The sequence below is a fragment of the Canis lupus genome, chromosome 10 (genome assembly GCF_048164855.1).
Source record: "Canis lupus baileyi chromosome 10, mCanLup2.hap1, whole genome shotgun sequence".
NCBI classification, from domain to species: domain Eukaryota; kingdom Metazoa; phylum Chordata; class Mammalia; order Carnivora; family Canidae; genus Canis; species Canis lupus.
Genome location: NC_132847.1, coordinates 11,495,194 through 11,507,847, shown reverse-complemented (window position 1 = coordinate 11,507,847; position 12,654 = coordinate 11,495,194). Strand labels below are relative to the sequence as shown.

At 37.0% G+C, this 12,654-nt stretch overlaps 1 protein-coding gene across 4 annotated transcripts in view; it reads right to left on the bottom strand.

The window, feature by feature from the left end:
* PRR16 (proline rich 16) overlaps window positions 1-12,654 on the bottom strand; it is a 532,382-nt gene that overhangs the window by 407,483 nt on the left and 112,245 nt on the right. For 3 of the 4 annotated variants that reach the window (XM_072840680.1, XM_072840678.1, XM_072840681.1), the window contains one exon: window positions 5,020-5,146. The exons of the other annotated variant lie outside the window; for it this stretch is intronic. The gene's annotated coding sequence lies outside the window, so the exon portion shown is untranslated. The remainder of the gene's footprint in view (window positions 1-5,019; window positions 5,147-12,654) is intronic. 4 annotated transcript variants of the gene reach the window in all.

Here is a 12,654-nt window from a genome sequence, read left to right as displayed (position 1 = left end):
AATGTTGTGCGCTGCTTTCAAGGAGCTTGGATTCTTCAAGGGCAAATATACCAAGTATATAAATACATGTAACTGTAAAATTGGATAGAAAGTGCAAAATGAGAGAAACATAGCATCATGAGTTTTAGAGGAGACAAAGATGGCCACCAGCTGGAGAACAGGAAGTAAAAGATCAAGGGAGATCTGGAATTTAAATGAAGTAACAAGGTCAAAAGGATCTGTGCAGCAAACAGCATTTCAGGTGGACGGTATGAGACAAAGACATGAAGAGAAAAAGAAGACAGGGAAAGGGAAGAACAAATAATTCTACAAGCTTATGAATATGGTATTTGATGATACATCTAATAAGGAGTTAGTATCCAAAATATATAAAGACCTGGGATCCCTGGGTGGCGCAGTGGTTTGGCGCCTGCCTTTGGCCCAGGGCGTGATCCTGGAGACCCAGGATCGAATCCCACATCAGGCTCCCGGTGCATGGAGCCTGCTTCTCCCTCTGCCTGTGTCTCTGCCTCTCTCTCTCTCTCTCTCTCTCTCTCTCTCTCTCTGTGACTATCATAAATAAATAAAAATTTTAAAAAAAATTAAATAAAATAAATAAAGGCTGTAGCCTTGATTTAAAAAAAAAAAATATATATATATATAAAGACCTTATACAACTCAACACCAAAACTCCCCAAATAATCCAATTAAAAATAGGCAGAAGACAGACATTTCTCCAAAGAAGACCTACAGATGGCCAACAGACAGATGGAAAGATGCTCAGCACCAATAATCATCAGCAAAATGCAAATCAAAACCAGAACAAAATATGACCTCACACCCATTGGAATGGCTACAATCAAAAACAAAATAACCAACAAGCATGGGAGAGGATGTGGAGAAAAGGTATCCTCATGCACTGTTGGTGGGAAACTAAGCTTGTGTAGCCATTCTGAAAAAATCATATGGAGGTTCCTGAAAAAAAAATAATAATTATCATATGATCAAGTAATTCCACTACTGGTTATTTTCCCCAAGAGTATGAAAACACTAATTTGAAAAGATATATGCACTTCTATGTTTACTACAGCATTATCAACAATAGCCAAAATATGGAAGCAACTCAAGTGCCCATCAATAGATGAATGAATAAAGAAAATGTGGTGTATATACATATATGTACATAATGGAATATTACTCAGCCATAAAAAAGTCTGAAACTTTGCCATTTGCAACAATATGGATGGATCTAGATGGTATAGTGCTAAGTGAAATAAATCTGAGAAAGACAAATGCCATATGATTTCACTCATATGTGTAATTTAAGAAATAAATGAACAAAGAACAAAAGTGATAAACAGAAAAGCACTCTTAAATATGCAGAACAAACTGGTGGTTACCAGAGGAGAGGTGGGTAAGCAGAAGGGTCAAGTATGCAAAGGGGATTAATAGTACCCTTACATGATGAACACCCAGCTATAGAATTGTTGAATCACTATACTGTACACCTGAAACTAATATAACACTGTAGTTAATTATCCTGGAAGTTTTAAAAATTGTAAATTATTTTTTAAAAAGTGTATGGTATTTATAAAGTGGGATCACTGAGCTCAAATTATAAGGCCCTAGATTGAAGGCTAAAGAGTTTGGGTTTTACTTCATGAAACTGAGAAGATTCCGGAAAAGCAGGAGAATAGCAGCAACAGCACATAAACCAGCCCCTGAGCAAGGTTGACCTGGAAGTAAGTTTCCAGGATGGTTAGAGTTAAGGGTTGATGATGGAGAAGGGAGAAAAGTAAGAAGATACTGGAGATGTCTAAGTAAGATTTATTAGAATCATGATGGAGAGGACAAGGGAAGAGCTACATGGCACCACGTGGAAGTGTGAGGAAATAATAGGGACTCAATAAATATCTGCTGTATAAATGGATCATTAAATGGATGAATAAGTAATTGAATGAGGCCCAACAGATGGAAGCAAGGAACTCACTTTTATTCTTATTCCTGACTCAAGTTATTAGTCAATTTGCATTCAGTTCTTTCTCCAGAGTCTCCCTCCTGCCTGACACCCTTAGAGGAAAGACAGGACCAACAATCTGTTACTGAGCTGGGAAAGGAAAAATTGTGGCTTTCTTATTAAAGCTTCTGTTCTTCCCTGGTAGTTTTTCCAATCATCCGAGCAAGAAAGAGTGCTTTGTAGAAGGGCGGTGGCTTCAGAGGTTTGCATACTGCAGATTTCTGTTACGGCAGAAGGGAGGTGACATAGCTGTTTTTCATGTAGCCAGGGACTGCTAGTGACTAGATGGGTGTGTTAGACCAAATCAGGAAATGCAGGACAGGATGGACACAGGGCAAGCTGGTTCCTCTGTGATGACAGGATTTAATCCTGGATGTTCTTCAGATATAAATGCTAATATAAATGTCTGAGGAAGGAAGAGAGGAAAGGAGGGTGTTAATAAGAAGGGAGGCATGGGAAAGAGGAAGTAGGAAAGAAGGAAGAAAAGAAGAAATAAGGAAATGAGAAAGGAAGGGAGGGACAGACAGGAAGAAGAAACAAAAGAAGGCAGGAAAAACTAATTGTTTTTATGTTTTTCAAACTTCTCTGTTGGAAGATTTGCGGACACTTACCCCGACAGTCAAATGACAGAAGCACTATCATTTTTAATTTTACAGATGAATCACCTGGATGATGATTACTATTATTATAATTATTATTACTATTACACCTCAATCCTTCTTATAAATTCAAGCCCTTGGGCAGCAGGTCACTGAGTAATGAAATTGCTTATGACAAAGAAATGCAATTGTGAGAATGTGGACCATTTGGGAAAAGACAGTTTAACTGATAATACAATTTACCTTTGCTTCTTAATTTGACTGATACTGCTATGGGGGAACTGTACTTTTAGCAGTCATTGTCAGACCCCGTTTCTATGGAAATTTTAGACTGCTGTCATTGGATAAAGCCAATGATGCCATGGGAACAACATCCCTGAAAATGGCAAGCCTCTTCTCCAAAAGAGATTTGCCTTTCTCCTGAAATGTGACACAACCCTTCGGCAAATACAAATTCCCTCTGCAGATAAACACCATATAAATCACCCATGTTACAGTCCTTTTCAAAATTACTGTAAAGAATTATATGCCCAAATCATGATTTTCAATTAAAGGAAGAAGAGAAAGGAAAATTACGTAATAATCAAGATGGAGACATGCTGTCTTTATGAACCTAAACTTAGCCATTGAAACCGCACCTCATGTAGAGATGTGTTCCTTATATGGACTTTCCCCTCCTAGTTTACGAGCTGTCCTATTCAGGCAGGGAAACCTTCCCCTCCCCTCAGTAGTTTCCCACATCAAGCTGCCACACCACTCCGACACTGCAGATTCCCCAGTGTTAGGAATCCCCAGCTGTTTGCACATACCTCACCCTTCCATATGCAACTGGCCACTGCTTGGAGGGCTTAGAGCAGAGAGGAACTGTGTGTGATGAAGGTCAGGGCAGGAAAAAGCCTTTCCTTACTGAAATATTTGGTGCATTCGTTCACCTGTAATTTCATTCTAAGCAAATACTTCGAATTCTTCCACAATGCATCCCCACCTGGGTAACCATGGTTTAATATGCAAACTGCATGGGCTCCTGGATATCTCAAGGTTGAGAGGCGATGATACAGAGTCTTGGGGGATGAACTGGAGTGTCTTGTAACCATCCTAGTCTATAAATACCTTTAATAAATGGGAGAGGAGGATGAAGGACCCAAGAAACTGGATGCAGTGGCCACAAAAGCAAGTGGAATCCTAGGTCCTCCTCTAGGCATTTGCCTTCCACCCTGCTAGAGTCTCCATTTTTCTCGGTAGGGGAGGCTTTCTGTGGGAAACTGGTATGAACAGGAGACACATGTATTAGAATACTGCATGGCAAAACACTGCTTGAATCAGCATAATGAAATTACTTGAAGTTTTTTTGAAGGAATAGAGGGGATGTTAGCAGATATTATGGCAAAGCTAAAGCCCTTCAAACCACCCCTTCATGCAACTACTGGCTCTTTGACCATCACATTCCCATTCTTATAAGGTAGATTCTCAGTTCCATTTTGATCTGATTTTTAAAAATCAAAAATAAAGTGTGAATAGCTTAATGTTCCTCAGATACGATGCAAAGGAAGAAAAGATAGGAGTTAAACTAATGTGTCATGAAATAAGACTTTTATGCTTCACTGTTGGGTTCAGGGAGCTCTTAGCATGCTTCAGATTGACTTGTGTGCCTATTTTGTCTGCCTGTCCCAAGAATGCTACTTCTATTTGATGGGTTTATTATTCTATTTTCCAGTGTGAAGAAGATTATGGGGGATAAAACTCCTTTGGGCGATGTGTCAAGTGTGGTGATCTCTTCTGTTGTCTGAAGTACTTGTATGAGACTGCTACCCAAAGGTGAATGTTCCAACCTCCCATGGGCCACAGTGAACTATGCCACTCCAAGCAGGAGCTAATGACAAAGACTAGGTATCACAGTTAAGGCAGGGTGTAGGAATCACATGAATGAAGGAGAGTTATATATCAGTAGTCATATGTGGATTCAAACACTGAGAGTCTGTAACGCCCAGACTTTTCCATCAAGTGCTCTGGTTGTTGTTCACAGGAAAGCTGGTTTTAACTAACATCTATCCTGCTTATTTTCAGACCTGTTTTGTTGGCTCTGCTCTTTTGGAGTTTTGCCTAACTTGCCTAACTTGGAGTTTTATTCTAAAACCCTTTTTCAATTTTTTTGTCAGAAGATAAGGCTGTATTTCTTGCTTGACAGAGTAGCATATGTGCCCCACAGCTTCGATGATGCCAGGGGAGAAAACAGCTCTTGTGCCATTCCTAGCTCTCCTCAATGTCACTGCCCTAATACAGGCACATGTATCTTCTTCAGATTTCTTCTGTCTCCAAAGGTCATAAACACTATGTAGAATCTAATTAAAAGATCCTTCTCAATCCTTGCTTCAGAGGGGGACAAATATGAGTGAACACCGCCACCAGGAAACAATCTATCTTTACCTGCTTTCCAGAATTTGAGCCATAATATTTTGAGATGCTGCTTCCTCAAAGCTGCACTGGCCTTGACACACAAGCCTCCCTGGGTGGCAGTCTTGGGTGGGTAAAAAAGGCTAATCACACTGCATTTCTGTAAAGAAAAATGGGAGCTTTATGTAGCACTAGTCCATGTATCATCACTATTTTCAGGACAAGTGAAATGTCAAGGCTAAAATACCCTCCAGCTATCCATAAAATAATGTAAGCCAGATACACAGTCATGGCAGAGTTTTGAAATACTATTTGATTGATTTTTCCCCATTAGAAAAAAACAAAAAAATATATTTTTCTGCATCACATTTATCAAAAATGGTACTGAATTAAAGGTGAAAATATGGAAGCAGTCTGGTATCCTGTCAAATTTAATCTATGTACAGTAGTCCAATCTATCCCACAGAAATGCACTGTACTGAAATTGGAAAGCTATTTCAGTAAGATGCTTGATTCTTCCTCCTTTAAGATTATTATTTTGCTCTGGATACTTGCATTATTGAAACTAGAGAGAGGGCTATTTGTTTGGCTTTTGCTAATCCTGTAAATTACTATTCTGTTGTTCACAAAATGGTCAACTACTACAGATTAAAGATATTTCATTTCCATTTTTTCTATTTTAATGAACTTTTAAAAGATTTACATTTCTCTGTAGTATAGAAGTTCATGGAAATGGAAACACAAGTAATATACAGAGTGAACTGCTTTTGACAAATTAATTGAACCTCAAGTGTTAGTAGTTATTGTTTTAAAAGATGGTAGACCATGTAAAACTTCTTCACCTATGTGTTTAATGGTATCACATATATTTTATTTTTCTGTTATTTTAATCATAGAAGTATGTAGGCTTTTGCTGCCAACACACATTTTGAGCAGTGGTAATGCTCTGTAATTTGAAGTGATTCAAAATGATTTATTTTCTCAATCAACATTTCATTAACATGCCTACTTGATATTAGCCACTTGTATAGGTTTCAAGAGCCTAATGAGAAGTAAAACATACTTTTTACCTCCACTGAACTCCCAATCTGTAACAATTAGCCTAAGATATTTTGTAATCAAAATTTCCTATAAAGGTTATCATATAATTTTTTAAAAGTCATTTAAAACCACGACAAGTTGGCACCGAACAAAGGCAAAGACTTCAGCACATCTCAAAGAATTTTTCTCTGTATATTCACATATGTAAACAGAGGATAAAAACAAAGAGGCTCAAGCTTTATACTGACTGTGGAAAAAATAATTCTGCAAAGATTTTCACAACATACAGTGACATTAATGTATCTTTTATATTTCCATTTTGGCACTAGAAGAACAAAACCATCGAACCTAAGCAACTTCCTACTTCGACTTTCAAAGACCATGTTCACAAGGTGTAATTAGGAAGCCAGCCGTTTACAGAAAAAAAAAAAAAAACTATATATATATATAGGAGAGAAGCAAAATAGTGGGGATGGTTTCATGTTCTTGCTTTTTTCCCTTCTCCACTGTTAGATTCCCACTCCCCATTCATGTTCTGGTGCCAGCACTCAGGACCTTGACTTAGAAAAGATTTCCAAATATTATTATAGAACCACATCTTAGCAAATTGAGACCTTTGAGGATAGCCAACAGCTACACTGCTATATGAAAAAATACATAGACTGGATATCAGGAAATAAGCATGCAATTTAGGGTACCCAGATAAACTCACAAGGTCCCTTTGTTTCTTCCACATTAACAAGGAGTTCTCTTTATTGCAGAAGTCATGGTATCCTCAATTAAAAAATATAAAGTGTTCTGTTGGAAGGAATCTTACAGGTAAGTATATCCAATGCACACTTCCCTGTGTTGTAATGAGGGAAGTGAAATCTAGAGAGATTAATTTCAGAGCTGGCAAAGCTGTCCAGGCCTCTATTGTGATGCTTTTCCAGTAGACATAACTCTTAACATCACACTAGAGTATGCAAAGGTATATTTACTGTGAACCTATTGAAATAAGCTGTAAGGAGAGAGGCCTTGCAAGCATGAATGAGTGAATTTATAAAACTGTATTACAGAGTGCTCTTCCAAATTGTATACAGTTCAGATTTCACAAAACTTGGATCCCATCCTGCTAATACGGACATCGCAGAGAGTTTCATATTGTTGTAACTTATTAGGTCCTTATTGGAATTGACTAGAATACATTTTTATGGCAAAGCCCCAGCCTATTAAGAGAGTCTAGACTGGATCATAAGGGACTTCTCTTTTTTTAAAAGTGTTAATTTCAAGGACTTCTCATTAGAGTTTTCAGTTTCTTCCTGCTTCATAACACCACAGATGCCTATGTGATGTCTGCCTCTGGCTCAGGTCATGATTTCAGGGTCCTGGGATGGAGCCCTACATCGGGCTCCCTGCTTTGCAGGAATTCTGCTTCTCCCTCTCTCGGCCCCTTCTCTCCAACTCATGCTCTTTCTCTCAAATAAATAAAATCCTTAACCAAAAAAGGTAATCTCGAAATACTGTTCTATAAATCAAGAAAAAAAATATTTCTCTTCTCAACTGTCTATACTTAATATTTAATTTTAGTTCCATGATTGATAATGTGCATTAATAATGAAACACTTTAGGATTAGCACATCACGGTATGATTGGAGTGTAGTATCAACAAAACAACATGAAAAAGGGGTAGCATTCCTTGATATGAATTTTTTTTGAATAAATTAACAAATACAGAAGATTTCCTGTCCAGTTGAAGAAGAAAAATATGTTGATAGGCATATATATACACATATATACAATATACATATATAATAGAAACATTGATGTGTATATATATATATACATGCACACTAATTAATGTTATCATATGCATTCTAATTATTAATGACATATTCTAAAGGATTTTTACTTGAGAAAATCATTGAACTTTTGTTTAAGGAGTTTTTTTTTTTGTTGTTGTTGTTGTTTTTAGCTCTTTGAGAGTTAAGGAAAATGTTAAGCCAATTAAATGTAATCAGATATTATCTACTTATCAATCCCTAGAAAAATGTACTATTTTGGGGGAAACATAATATTTCAGGGGAACAAAAACCTGTTTGAAGTGAAAATATCTATTTTATTCCAAAACAAATCTAATACTGTCTTTGGGTAAAACTCAAATTCACCAGTCTGCAGTCACCCATTCCATAAGAGTAGATTGCTAGAGTTGACTTTTGAGAAATAGCTTTTCACAGCTAAGGTTCTTCAATATATTTTAAATATTCTTGGGGTAGGAGTGTCTATACCCACTTATACTTGGGAAATTTTTTAACTCCCTGAATCCCCTCTTATTCTATCAGAACTAGAACTTTCGCAGTAAAGGTATCCCTTTGCCTTCCCTAATCTAAGATTCTCCAAACATTTTTACCCTTGATGCTGTTTTCTCTGAACAACTGTAATATGATAGTAATGGTATTCTATCCAACAAAACTAAAGAAAAACAAAGTTGGGGGATCTCAAGAATTCTTCTCAAGAAGTTCCACAAAATAGATTATCAATGAACATTTGTTTCATGAAAAAAGAGAGACCAATACGCTGTTACAAATTAGCTTAAACATTATGAGAGTCTTCATTTCATTTATATTCTATCTTCTGTATTGTATTTACCGGCAGTGTTGTTAACATGGGTAAATTAGATTTTTCTATTATTTGCCCAGAAAGAGACACTGAACTTTTATCTTGTTTGTAATAAACATGCATAGCCAACAGTAATTGTGTATTCTGAAGGTAATACTAGCCAAGAGAATACTAAATCTACCTAAAATGATGAATATTTTAGTCATGTTCACAAGCACTTTTGCCAATTGTGAAATGATGGATTGCTAACTACCCTCAAATACTTGAAATTTCTCTAAACAATCAATTTGGATGCTAGTGGGCCTATATCATTATTCTGGTGCCAAATTCAAAGTTGTTAATGAACTTTTATCTCAGATTCTGGAGCTGTCATTGCAAAAAAAATTTTTTAAGACATTTTGTAAGGATTAAATTCTAGTTGCATTAGATTCTGGGAAATATAAACAACACGCTTCTCTCAGGCTCTTCCTCTTGGTTTTGATCTATTTAAATTAAAAAGAAAAAAGGAAAGAGAGAGATAAATGGCCAGTGTCGTGAATTCTGCCTTTGACATTAAACAGCTCGCTTAAACGCTGCAGAATTGATAGTTCTGTATTGGATTTACACTGTGATAATGATAATGTAGTGTTACACTATTTATTGCCAAGCAGCTCAGATCTTGGGCTCTTTATTTGTTTTTTAAATGAAGTATCTTAGTCTGTAAACCAGGATTTTTAATTTTTTTTTATTTTTTTACATATTAGGAGACTGAATCTTAGAAAAACTATTTTAGACCTTATACAGGGTAAAGAAAGCAACCACACCTGTAATAACTTAAGGTGTGGCAGTAAAAAATAAAAAATTACTTAAGTCAAGTGACTCTGTGAATTAACATAGAGGCTTTAGAATAGCTCATCTAACTTAAAATGTGGTATACATTTTATACTTGGTTAATACTAAGTATTTTATACTTGGTTAATATATGAGCTTTAAAATAAGACATTAAAAATTAAGTCATCCTTTGGAAGATAAATCACTTAAAATTCTTTCCATATGAGTTCTTATGCATATTTTCACAAAGTTTAAACAGGCATGATTTTTACTTTCCCTTTAACTTTCCCCATGATACAGCACAATATGGTTTACAACAAGGATATTCCTGCCAACAAAGAGACATCCTGTGAAGATCAGTCCTGTGGAACTTTAGAGAAATACTGAATCATTTCCTATATCCAACAGAGAATCATAGTTACCAATTAACCAGAGCTAACTATATACTAGGTACTGTAGTAAGATACAAACCATAGTAGGTACTTTTTATCATCATCCCTGTTTTATACTTGAGGAGAGAGAAAGTTCAGGTAAGTAATTTCAAATGTTGATAGTAAATGCCAGAGAAACACATTTTCTAATTCTAGATCTCTGATCACTTGACATACTACAGCTTGGTGCTCACTGGGAAAAGACCTAGGGGCAGGGGGCAGAAAAGAGTCCAACTGGTCTACCATGGCTATTGGGTTATTGTCTGTCATCCATGGATAGCATTTTGAAGATATGAAAAGCTGATGAGATTTGATGGGGCTGAAGATTACTGCAACCCAGGTCACTCAGAGCCTGGCTGGGGCCAAATCAGGGAAGCTTTCTGTGTCAATCCTCAAACCCACGTTGGGGATAATTCTGGACGGGGATGAGGACAAAAAGTCTCTGCTCCAAAGGCCAGACAGTGGCTCTTTGGACAGAAAAATGTAGGCTATGACTACCCCTAACCCCATCTCTAGGCAAGCTGTGCCAAAGACAAGTTTCAACTGAAGACATGTATTTCCAATAGGCTGAAAGAAGAGGTGACAAAAATAAAACTCATGCATGGACCAACATCTGACCCCCAAAGGAACTCCTGAATGCTCAGATGTAAGCATCTAGCTGAGTGTCCTGAAGTGAATGCATTTTTTTTAATGGCTTAACAAACACATGTCAGATGGAGTTCTAAGGACTTCTGCAAATATTAACTCATTCATTTTAATCTTCATGATCATCCATTGAGTAGAAACTATTATCCCTACCAATTAAGTAACATTCACAAAGTTTCTGAGCTAATAAATGGCAAAGCCAGAATTCTAATCCTTAATTTTGTTCCACTTTGGGCTCTTCCCCACTATGTAATGCTTCCTCTCAGCAGTGTCAGCCCACCAAAAGCCAGGTCACACTCACTGGCTCAGAAATACATGTCTATTACATCACACAGCAGACTCCCCATACCAGACCAAGCAGAATAATTGTTTCAGGTACTGACTGCTTCCCACTGATTAAGATGCTATTTTTAAGTTGGTATTTTGAACAAGTACATTGACAGATGCTGAAAAGTAAAAGCCCAGATACCAGAAATGTATATCTGATTCCCAGGGAAGATAAAAAATAAAATCCCAAGGATAATCAGGGAAATAATAACCATGTTGGTAAATAGCATGGACTTGGGGCCAGATTGTCTGGGTTTAGATTCCAGCTCCACCACTCCCTAGCAGTGTGGCTTCACAGGTTACTCTGAAGTTCTGAGTATGTGATTCCTCATCTTTAAAGGGGCAGGGAATAATACTCATCTATGTGGATTGTTGTAAAAGTTAAATGTAAAGTGGAACTAACTAAAAATTAGATAAGGGCTGGCTACTGAACCTATTTCATAGAAGACAATGAGCAGAACCTGAGAGTTCAAGAAGAGAAATACAGACTTTGTCATCACAAAGATATTTTCTTCAATCACACTGAGTCAAGTGATTTTACCAGTCCTTTAGTGAGAAGCAACTGAGTATCAATACCCATACCCCACTCCTCTTTTACAGTGTGGACTGAAATAATGCCCATGGTAGATGTTCTCAAGTAATTTTTGTCATCTATAGTGATTCCAAAATATAGCCACAAGTTCTTCCAATCTGGTATGTATCTCCTGTGATCTGTGATCTTGCCTTTCCCGTTAGAAAGGGAGTCTATTTCCCCATTCTTTGAATCTGGGCCAGCATTTGTCTTACAGAAGGAATAGAAGTAATGGTATAATACCTCTAAAGCTAGGTCTTAAGAAGCTGTGAAGCATCCTGCCCTTGCTTTCTTGGAATGCTGTCTTGTGACCACCATGTAATGAAGCTGAGTAAAGAAGCTGAGTCTACTAGAGGTTTAGACCATGTGAAGGAAAACACAGGGGACTTAGCTGACAACAGGCATTCCTGCCAGACATATCACTGATGCCATCTTCCCTCCAACTCACCCATCCCATTGCCAAGTGAAACCTGGGGAATGAGGCAAGGCAAAAGAGCTAGTAACAATTCTGAGAGGTAATGTATCACTGTTGTGAAGTGTGCATTGAGCACACAGCAACAAATAACTGAAACAACCTCCTCATGACAGTCTTGAATTAGAGAATTTTTTTAGTGGGACTCCTAGGTGGCTCAGTTGGTTAAGGATCTGACTCTTGATCTCAGCTCAGGTCTTGATCTCAGGGTCATGATTTCAAGCCTCATGTTGGGCTCCACAATGGGTGAGGAGCCTGCTTAAAAAAAAAAAAAAAAAAAAAAAAAAAAAAAAAGTTTTAGAAATTCCTAAAAAAAAATAAAATAAAATAAAATAAAAAATAAAAAGGAAATTCCTATGTCATATCTAGGATTGGGTGGACTCCACACATGAACACAACCAAAATCTGGGCATTGAGATGACACAGAAGATAGACATTTTGAGGAATACTCTCTTTGGTAGGTTTATTTTAATCTAATTTGATACTCTGATAAGTACCACTTCCCTCTGAGATACAGCAGGGCCATTTTTCTGCAAAGGGATATTCTAACCCTATAAAATATATATAATATTATAAAAATATTTGTAAATAAAGCTAAGATTATAGCACAAGCCTAGGAACAAAATGGTCTAAAAATCGATTCCTGACTTATGGAAACTCAGAAGCCTGCTATGCAGAGAACTGCTGTGGTTGGATGTGCATTCTAGAAGAATCACTCTGGAAGCAATGTACCAGATGGATCTTATTAGCAACTGATCTTAGAAAGTATATCT